General features: G+C 27.7%; 1 protein-coding gene across 3 annotated transcripts in view; it reads right to left on the reverse strand.

The window, feature by feature from the left end:
• The window catches only part of LOC107442886 (carboxypeptidase N subunit 2), a 96,174-nt gene that overhangs the window by 30,800 nt on the left and 53,730 nt on the right, over nt 1-11,644 (reverse strand). The gene's annotated exons all lie outside the window — the stretch shown is intronic.

Genomic DNA, 11,644 nt, shown 5'->3' on the forward strand with positions numbered 1-11,644 from the left:
TGAATAAAGAGTTAAAGACAGGATTTATGATGCAGGCCAAACTGTGGAAGTTCACTGTAATTTATCTTTAGTTATTTCTTTATTTTGAATATGTAAAATGTCGGGATGTTTTTTTAAAGGTTATGATCTGAAAGGATATGATCTGATCAGGATATGATCTGAAAGAAAATAAGCAAATGATAAAATGACATTTTTCAACGGGTAAAAAGGTTACAGGGCGAGTTCTTAACCAAAATTAAGTAAAATTAAAAAGAGATTAGGATAATTTAAATGTTTTAATATCTTCTCCCTATTTGTCTTGCTCTAAAATCTTATTTTATATTGAATAAAATGCATATAGAATGCATCGTCTTCGTTTAACTAATTGAAAAAATAAATAAGAGTAAGTGTTCATTCTGTATGTTAGTTTTTTTAGGGTCAATAAATCTTTTTTGATATTTATCAAAACTGATATTTATCTCAGTCCATAGCAGAAAAAGAAATCATATAATGCTTTTAGTAATGTGTTTGATTTGACGATACGAATGTCTTTAAATCAATTGGAAACTACACCGAAGAGCCATTACATTATGACCACCCTCCATCTATAACAATGGTCTCGTTCAGGTTTTCATGGTTTCTCACCCAGGAACAATGTTATCATGGGGCACATTAGGATCCATAATCTTCATAGAACAACCCCTGACGTCTGTAAGCTACTTGAACATAGTTACAGACCAGGTTCACCCATTCATGGCAACAGTTTTTCCTGCGGGTTTGGTGTTTACCTACAGGATAATGCATCATGTCATAAGGATCGAACCGTCATGGATTGGTTCGAGGAACATTCCCGTGACTTTCAAGTCATGTCTTGGCCCCCAAATTCACCTAACCTTAATCCAATAGAGCATTTGTGGTCCTACTTGGAAAACCAAATTCGTGCTGCCACGCTACACCCTCGCAATGTGAGGGAATTGCAGGACCAGTTGGTGAGCGCTTGGTACCAGATACCCCAGACTACCTATCAGCACCTTGTGGAATCAATTCCACTGCGGGTGCTAGCAGTTTTGAGGGCTAAAGGTGGCCCTACATGTTATTAGCAGGGTGGTCATAATGTAATGGCTTCTCGGTGTATGTAAGAATGAAATCAGTAAAATGAATTGAACATGAACTTAAACATGATAAAAAAAATGACGGAAAAGCCGATATCTTTATATTTTCAAGAAGTATTGTTTATTCACAAAAATTTACTTTTAAAGTTAAAAAATTAAGGAAAAAAATTAACAGAGTAAAACTTAATCAAAATAGTTATAACCTCACAGATGAGCATAGTTTCAAAAATTTCAATTTTTCGTAGTTTCCAAAAAAAAGGCCTGAGTTTCAAAGATTAAAATTATTTATTTTTTTTAAAATCCGGGTTTTAACTTGTCAATAAAAAAACTCGTAAAATAAAAAAGGCTAATAAAAATATAGTGTCTTCTTCGAAAAAAGCACTGTTTTGAGAAAATGGCATTTCAATTTCGTAAAAGTTTATTTTATGCATTTACGCGTTCAAGTAAGGGGTGTAGAACTTTTCTCGCTTCGTTCAGTTTCAACATATAATTTCAGGAGATTTTACATCTGCGCACCGTCAAATAGCGTTAAAAGAGAAATCAAAATGTTAGTTTAAATGCATAGTTCATGCACATGCCTCTTCTCGTTCCTCAGGCCTATTGAAATTCTCTTTCTTGATTTATTGGCAACAGACTTTACGAAACATTAGAAATTGATATATATAATCACGTGGATAAAGTGAATCCACGTGATATCATATGCGTGAAATCATTTAGTTCTTATTGTTTTTGCAAAACGAAGTTGAAGTTAAAATAATTGTATGCAAAATGCCCCATTTAAACAAAAAATCAGACGGATGTTACGAAGTTGCTTAGGTTATATAATTTAAACGTCTTCTAAAACAACAAAAAGATTTACAAGATAATATTTATTCACTATTCAATCAAAAGTAAATAAACCAAACATATGTATTTATTTTCAGAAACTAGATATTCATATCACGAACTATTATAATGTCAGTACACAATCAATTTTAATGTAAAAAACTGGTAGGAAAAAAATCACCCTTGATTAACAAGTTAGGAGAGAAACATTTCATCCAGTCACAATCCAATAATAAGAAGTTAAAGTAGTAGTGCAGAATGAAAAGATGTCTTTAACGCTTTTTCTTTTTCCATCCATAATAGTACTTGATTAATATTCACAATGAGAGGAATATAAACTCTCATCTGATTAAGATTTAAGGATGTGAGAGGAGTGATTACTACTGGAGAAACTCATTAACTAACTTTTTTTACATAATCATTCCAACAATTTTACAAAAGAAAAAGAAATGGCTGGCTTGTGACTTGGTTGTCATTGTTAGTCTAAAGAATTAAAAGGAAGAAATCGCAGACGATAAAAACAAGAGTTAAAAGAATGAAAATAGTTGTGCGTTGTAGATCTCTGGCGAGATTAAAAACGTTTATAATCGTTTGGCGTGCTGCCGGTCTTGGAAATTGAGGACAAGGCGACGAACTAAGGTATCTTAGTATTGGGTGCTCCTTTTTTAATCTCCTTTGATATGCCACTTGCAAACAAAGTACAATGCGAACAGTATAATAGTTAGGAGTCATAAGCGTTTTATGTACAAAAAGTACAAATTTGACATTACATATTTATGCATTCGATATAGCTATTTAAACAAGTGAATCGTTGTTTCCGATGTATATCTTTCCACGTTGAATCGAATGAGATTATACATTAGTCAATAGAACGAATAGTTCAAATGTTGCAAGAGTTTTTATGTATGAAAAGTATTACGTATGTCATTTATGTATTTGTCCTTTTTGTACACAAAAACCTTGTTAATTCTTAACAATTTATCTTATTGATTTCTATTTTGTTTCATTCAATTTAGCATGAAAAATAAAATCGAAAATAAACCTTACATGTTCAGATAGTTCTGGGATAGCAAAGTAGCCTATATGTATAAATATGTGCACTGTAAAAATTGTTTCTCAAAATTGAGAGAAATTGTATTAAAATTGCTCGAAAGCAAATTATATATAGTCGAATTTAAAAGTCCTTTGAATTCAAGAATAAAACAGCATATACTAATTTTCGAGCAAAGTATATTGCCTCAAATGGGGTGGGAGAAATGCGTGAGAGGTGTTCGTTGACTGCCTTCAGGATTCGAACCAATGACCTCTGATTTCGTAGTAGCATATTTTTGAAGCCAATGAAGTAATATCTTACTGCTTCATTTTCTTGGGATTGTTCATTTAGTTGACTTAGAGCTTTAGATCGCAAAGAATAATAATAGTTATGTATTTTAGATATCTGTCAAAATTAAAAATCGTTGGTATGACTGATAGATCTTAGAAATCGGAGAAACGGCGATGAGCCAAAAAAGAGTCAATTGTGTTTTTTTAAATTTTTTTCCTTACGTATTGGGAGTTGAAATAAAAAGTTGTAAAGATATTTCTAAAAAAAAGTTAAACTAAAATTAGCCGTTCACAAAAAAATTTTAACGGAAGAAATTGAATATTAACTATACTTTTGCTATAAAATTCTTTAATCCTTTTGAAAATGTTTATAAAAGGGAATAACTTATTTTAACTATTAACACTTATAATACTATTAACACTTATTTTAACTTGTTGATATAGTAGCTCTTTCGTATTTTATCTTTCAATTGATAAATCTATTTTTTTTTTTGTTTAATCTATTTTGTAAAAATGAAACTATAAAATAAGTAAATGCAAGAATTTAAGTTGAAAACTAAACTTAATAAGCATTTAGAAAATAAACAAACTTTCTAAAGACTAACTAAATTACTTTGATGAGGAATTTTAATTCAAACAGAAATTCTTATTTATTTATTTAATTTACGTAAAGGTATAAAAGCCTTTGTTCTAAAACAACTTCTTTTCCTTAAAGCTAATAACACGAACTCTCGTTACCTTGCAAAGAACGGAAATCATTACACAGACATGTTTTAAAAATATCTAAACTTGCTTTATTGTTTTTTAAATAATTGCAAAATAGAATGGCAACACTATATAGCAGTACATTTACAAAGTTTTTTTGTTATACCACTGATTGATTGTAATGCATACAAATTTTAAAGCGGTTCCAGTGATAAAAAAAAGTGATAAAATTCAGAACTTCCAAAAATACGAATGAAAACATGCAGTTTTGATGTAGTGAAGCATCTCATTCGTGAAAATTAAAACGACCATAAATTTTGCACGTGACAATTTTAAGAAATAGCTACATGCAAGCGATTTTTTTTTTACATGAAGTTTTAATCGTTTGATTTTTATGATAATGTAAATGTAGTTTTAAGTGTAATTTAAAAGCTTCTTTGATGTTTAATTAGATGGTTTTAGAATTTTATACATATTTTTCGTGTGCGAGAAGGAATATCAGTAAAGAATCCAAGCATGATATTTATGTTTGCTGTAGTGGTCTGGGTATTTTTTATTTACTCTCATATGGTTCAGTTCATATGTTGTTCTAGAAGGAAATAGAATATATAATGACAGGCTAATAAAAATGCTTATTAGAAGAAAATATTAATTAGTGATGCGGAAATGCAACGTTTCGAGAAACTTATTTCCATGTCTTATTCTGGGTCTAATCACTTACAGATCAAATCAAATAACTTACAGATCAGGATTTTTTTTATATAATTGCTAAGTACTTTCGTTATATTCTCTACGTCTTGATAGTTTTAGCGTTAGTTCGAATTTATTTAGAACGTGCTGAAAACCATATACGTGACCACATATTTTAATATTTAAAAGACTTAAGTTAATAAAATGATAAGACACATTTTTAAATTGATCAGAAGAATGTTTTTGATTTTTAAAAAACACCACAATTTAATAGCATATTTCGGTATATTGTGCTGCTTTCGGTATATTGTGAATTTTGAAAACAGGTAATCTACATATCTGGAAACAGTATTACCGATTATTTTGGTAAAAGCTGTCAACTTGGAAAAAAGTATGGTTTATCACTGCATTTGCCAATCTGAGAATGTAAGACTCATCATTCGTTCTTATAGCAGATTATATAAGTTATATGTTCAGACTTTATTCAATATTTTCTTCAGATCAGGTTTTTCCATTGATCAAAAACAGTCCTCACTTTTTAAAATTCATTAATGTAATTTAATTATTGAAAAAAATATTCTGTTGCTAAAAACTACAATAAGAAATTTTGCAGTTTAAAAACTTCAAAGGTATTAAAATCATGCTTAATGCAAAGTTTTGGAAACTGGTTTATTTTTTTTTAATAAATAAATTAGTCTCAAAAACTTTAATTGCAATATAGGAGTGAATTTTAATTTTTGAGTCTTTAAATTTATTAAATAAAAAATTAAGCATTCATGTGAAACTTAACGGGGTTATGACTTCTGCTTATTTCACTGACAAACTCCCACCAGTGGTTTCGCTACACTGTAAGAATTTTAAGTTTAAAATTACAGTAAAATAACTGACAGAAATCTGTCCATTCAATTAACCGCAAAGTATATGGTAAAGAACATTTTCTACTAGAATTGTTAAAAAATAATGAATGCAAAACTATACTGCTTTTTAACCATTTACAAGTAGCATGGTTCCAAAACTATGAAAAAAATTTAACCGCACATTGGGGATAGTTTAGAAGCTTTATGGTGCTGCAATCTATGAATGAATGAGAGTATCGTAATTCTAATAGGCCAGGGTCACAAATTGGGGAACACTGGAAACTCTTCATATTTTGAATGGAATGGAAAAAATATTAAAGTGTCAACTCTGGGACTGGAACACTAGCTTAGTCGGTCATGAGATTTACAGACTAGTTCTCTTGGCTATAATATCTGCGCATATGCAAGGAACTAAGTGGCTTCTTCAGGTTGGCCTAGTTGGTGTGATAAAATTCTGGTTATTAAACAGTATTATGTGAAAGCAGTTAACAAACGGATTTTCTCACAATTAACAGTTTGAATACCATCGTACAGTTACATCAATAGTTATTTGATTGTTTTGTTTGAGTATGGTAAAATAACGCTTAAATAAATTGTTATCAAGCCATTTTTTCCGAGAAATTTCTAACAGTGTATCATTTTTGTTTCTTTTCTGTAATCAAATTGTTTCATCAAAATCAAAAATTATTCAGTTAAAAGATCTCGAGATTTCTACTGCATTAACACATGTATTCCGCAGATTTAATTTCCAAATAATTTGCCGTAAAATTTATACCTAATAATTTTGTTCGATTATAATTGTAACCTAATCCAATATCCTGTTTTTTAAATCTGTTATTAAAATTTTGCTGACTACAAGTATTTTTTTTTTTTTACCTAAGTGATTATTTAACAGAAGTGCGAAAAAATAATTAGTGGTATTACTTTAGAAATTTAAATACTTAATTTGCTTTTATTATTATTTAGCAGCATAGTTTGCTGCACGCAGTTTTTATAAAATATATTATAAAAGTGAATATAACTTATTAAAATATAAGTATAACTTATTAAAATGTAAATATAACTAATTAAAAAGTAAATATAACTTATTTATCGTTTATTATTGTACAACAGTACTGAAATATTTTTATGATAAATTGTAGCAGAATCAGGTAATATCATGCGATTACTTCAAACTATAGTTATTGATTTTGAATAGGTATCAAAATATTGAAAGTAAAAGTAACAAAAAAATATTATTAAGAATTGTTGATAACTAAATATTATTAGTAAATGCCATTGAAAAAGGGATGTTTGAATTATAATTTTATTTTATTATGAATAATTTTACTATTTTCATAGATAAATACAACAATAACTTTTATTAATTTAATGTTGTTATTTAATGCCTAATTTAATCTGGATCTTGTTTGCCTATTAATGATCATATCATGTGATTTTTCAGTCTGATTAGAATGAACAAAATGGCATGATAAACTAAGGAATATTTATCACTTCTTAAAGAAATGTATTATCATTAAAATATGTGAATTTTAAAATAAACATTCCTTTTCAATTAAATTTCGAAAAAATAAGTAAAAATTAGCTTTGTGGTAAAAAAATACATTTTATTTCTCTCCTCCTTTGTGTGTGTAATAATTAAAATGTTTTAAATTTTAAAATCGCATGCCTTAATAAATCAGATATTGTTTGATATCGGAAAATATGAGATAATCTGCAAAACTAATAATGAAAGGTTACTTTTATTACGATTATGTGGGCTTATGATCTAACTAACGCTTATTAGTTAGATCATAATTCATTTTTAATTCCTAGTAAAATACGCATGATTAATGAAAAAGTTAAAATAATCTTTGAATTTTCTTCCATTAAACTAAATAATTGCCATGTAATTATTATTCCTTCGAGAAATTAACTGATACATAGATAGTATTTTAACGTCACCCAAAAATAAAATAGAATGAGTTAATTCAAAATCTACTGCCAATGTTCACATGATTTGTGAAGTTTCAGTAAGGCGTTTCGATTTTTCTCATTTAAATATTTATATTTTTTCAAATATATATTATTTCAGTATATATATATATATATTATTTCAATATATTATAGCGTTTCAATATGATAAAATAGTTTTTTATTTGAGAAACCTTTAAAATACGTTCATACAGTTCTTTCAAATTATTCCATTTTAGAATATAGAAAGGACTATATTTTTTCAAGTGCTTCTAACAAATCGTTTACCCTATTGACCATTTCAACTTGAAGACAACAATAACTGGTCGTGATTTATGTCAACGCACCACTATCAAAAGTTTTTAAGAATGAGAAGAAAAAAATGGTTGTCACTTTAAAAAGAGTCATAATCAGTTAGGACATACGAAATGGCAAAACGCAATTCAGCAAAATTCCAACCTGTCTTTTAAAACTTTATCTTCGCACTGGAAAACGAACTCATAAATTTTGTGGTCTTTCAACCCATGATTGCTTTTGCATGGGTGGACGTAAAAACAGTTCGAATTGAAAGTCAAGGTCGAATGCTCTCTGGAATACGAATCTAAAAAGCGATTTCGGGCAACAACTAAGAGATAGCCTGTACACTGTAACGCTTTACACCATCTGTTTCTATCAATAAATACAATTAAATATTCCAGTCATGTTACAGGGTTATAGCGTAAACGTCAAACAATCTTAAAAAAAATTTATCAAAAAAACATCTCGACGAATTTTTTGGATGATATAACATATTATTATTCGTTTCTTGTTCCCTGTGCACTCCATTTTTGGAAATTAAGATGGAATTTCTTTTGATGTCTATTTTTTATACGTCCCCAGCGGGTTAAAAAAATTTTCAAAACATATGTTCGAAATCACGCATTAATTTTGGATTATATTTTCATAAGTTGGAATAATAGTGCTGTTAATACCAATTCAAAGTAGTCTTTCTTCATAAGACAGATAATTTCTTTCGTTCAATTATCCATAATTTGGAATTTCAACTTCAATTTAATCCTATTCCATACTTTAGGAACAAATAAACAAGTTGCAATTTTATAAAAAAGAATACAACTCCATCAAGAATAAAGCTTTTATAAAAAAATAAATTATTGACTTCGAGATTAAAGCAATTGTTGTTTACAGTTTCGGTGAAAAGTAAATAAAATTGTTCCATTGGGGTAACATTGAATTTCCTAAACAAACTTTGGTTAATTCGAAATTGTAACTTCGACATCAGTGAATTTTTAAGAGATGTCTGTTTGGTGGATTTATGAAAAAAAGCGTTTAAAATGATATTGTTTGTTAAAATAAATCAGATTGTCTTGAAAATATTTGTTTTATTATGGTGAACGAATAAGTAATTGCTTTATATCCGTGTTTATTATCCCTTTAAAAAAATGTTTGTTGTTGAAACATGTAAGGGTATTTTAAAAGCATTTTAAAATACCTTTAAAAACTTTTGGCAGCAAATATTATTTAAGAAATGCACAAAATTTAAAAATAATAATTGAAGAAATGTATTAATTGTAAAAATGTCCTTTGAAATTCATTTTCAAGTTTGAAATAGTATCAACATTAAAAATACTGTCATAATTTGAAAAGAAAATTTGACTCCTTGAACAAAAACTTCAAAATGAAAATTTATCTTAAAAATATATAATTTGCAAATTTTATTATTTTTAAAAAATATCTGCATAATCGAAAATGAAAGCGCTAAGTTTGAATCTCGTGTCATCAAATGCATGAGCTATATTACACACAGCAAATATTTCACTACTTTTTCTCAAGTACAAGAGCAGTAGTGTGTTCAAATTATTTACCAGTAAGTTTTTGTATAATATAATGATAGATTTTAAAAATTTCAGAAGCATTTCTGAAATACGCTAGCAGTCAAGACTAAGTTACGTATCAACAAGTTTCGTATTATATAAAAATGTATTAAAATATTATACTGCAAAAAAATGTATAATTTAAATACATTAATTATTTAAAACATGTCTTTACAAAGGGTATGCATGATTACATGTTTCTAATGCAGTGACTATTCTCCACGTGTTCTTAGAAAGGGTATACGTGGACATATATTTCGAATACAGTGACTGTAGCCACATGTTTTCAATATAGTGACTGTTCTATATCTGTACTCAAAAAGGGTATGCGTATGAATTTATATAGCAAAATAGCAATACTCTTACATTATTATCTACATCTTATATTCATACTCTTTTATTTTTATTCTTAAATTCTTGTTCTCGTATTCTTATTTTTGCATTTTATTCTTATTCTAAAATTCTTATTTTTATATTTTTATTCTTATTTTTATATTTTTATTCCTATCTTTATATTTTTATTCCTATTTTTATTTTTTTATTCTTATTTTTATATTGTTATTCTTATTATTATATTTTTATTCTTATTTTTATATTTTTATTCTTATTCTTATATTTTATTCTTGCTTTCTTATTCTTATTATTTATTCTTACATTCTTATTCTTATATTTTATTCTTACATTCTTATTCTTACATTCTTATTCTTACATTCTTATAGTTACGTTCGTATTCCTGTATTCTTATTCTAAGATATAGCAAAATTTTTTAAACTAGCCATACCGAAAAAGAAATCTTAGTATTAGTTTATTACTGTGCGAGATTTTTCAACAGGAAAATGAATAAAATTTTAAACGTAAATTTTTTTCTCAGTTTTTGTCTTTTTATGCCAAACCATTGGTCACAAAACAAAAAATAAATAAATAAATGAATAATAATTAAAGTAAAATAAGTAGCGATACAACAAGGGTAATGATAACAAAATAAAACCAAATTCCTTAAAAATGTGGAAAAGATTCTAAACTTTTAATCACATCATAGCTTTACACTAGATCAGAAAGATACGTTTAATAAACCAATACCAACTCACACATATTACAAATAAAACCATAATTTTTATTTTACCTCAGAATTGTTGATTTATTTAAGTTACATCGTAAGCTTAAGAATCACAAAAATGAGAATAAATTATTATTATTTTTTTGCTTGACTTGTTTGTGTTGAGCTTGTCGGAAATACGCTTTCATTTATCAAAATATAAAAAATGACTAGTTGATTAATATTTCTCGGTCATTGTATACATCAGGTGATAAATCGATACGCCCTAACTGTAGAACCACAGCAACAGTAGAGTTAAATAACCCTTGTAATAATCCTGCATGAGCTGAGGTAACAGATCTTCTACCAAATGAAAGCAAAGACAGAGCCCTTTTTTCGCTGTCGCTCGGCAAGCCCATTTATTTATTTCCATTGAGAAACAACCGAGAAATACAGTAAATATAACTGTTTTACCCTGTAAACGTGTAGTTTTTGAATTGGTGAACATTAAAGCTTATATTCTTACTGATCTAAAAAATAGTCGTACAAAATATTAATATAAAGAGTTTTCTAAATCTAACGTGCTATTGATTGTTTTTAACGCAATGAATAAATAATGTTTGATAAAGCAAAAACAAAAATAAATAAATAAATAAAATAACTAAGAAAAGTCTTTTAGTGAATTATTTTTGCTTAAAGGAACGGAAGTGAAACAGAAAAAAGTAGTAATTGGTAATCGGGTTACTACGAGAAATAACAATACCCAGCTAGTCTGTAATAAAATCAACTTTATCCAAATAAATTTTAAATTTATATACAAGCTAAAACTGTTTTAATAGATTAGAAACAAATACAAACCTTAATCTTTTTACAAACTCAAACGCCTAGATAATAGATATTGTTTATAGTCTTATAGATATTGAACTAATTTAAAAAATCAGCGCTTCAGTTTATACTTCAGTGGTGTTTTTTCTGTTAACCCTTTCGCGCCGATTGTCACAAATACGTGCCAGCATAAAACCGTATCAATCAGGGTAAAAAGATAATACTGGTAATCAAAGTATTTATTTAGCAGTTTATTTGTGAGCGGAGTTATAATTATTTGATTTATTTAATTCACCATTACTTTGTTCAAAATAAAACTATTTAGTTATACTTTGAATTAACATTGATTATATATATGATTAAACTAACAATAATTAAAGTAAAAGCAAAGTAAGTCTGTCAAATTAGCAACGACTACATTTAAGTTACCGTTTTTTATTTAATTGCAACTTGATTCTGATTTTGTAC

This window comes from Parasteatoda tepidariorum, chromosome 5, assembly GCF_043381705.1.
Source record: "Parasteatoda tepidariorum isolate YZ-2023 chromosome 5, CAS_Ptep_4.0, whole genome shotgun sequence".
In the NCBI taxonomy this organism is placed as follows: Eukaryota; Metazoa; Arthropoda; class Arachnida; order Araneae; family Theridiidae; genus Parasteatoda; species Parasteatoda tepidariorum.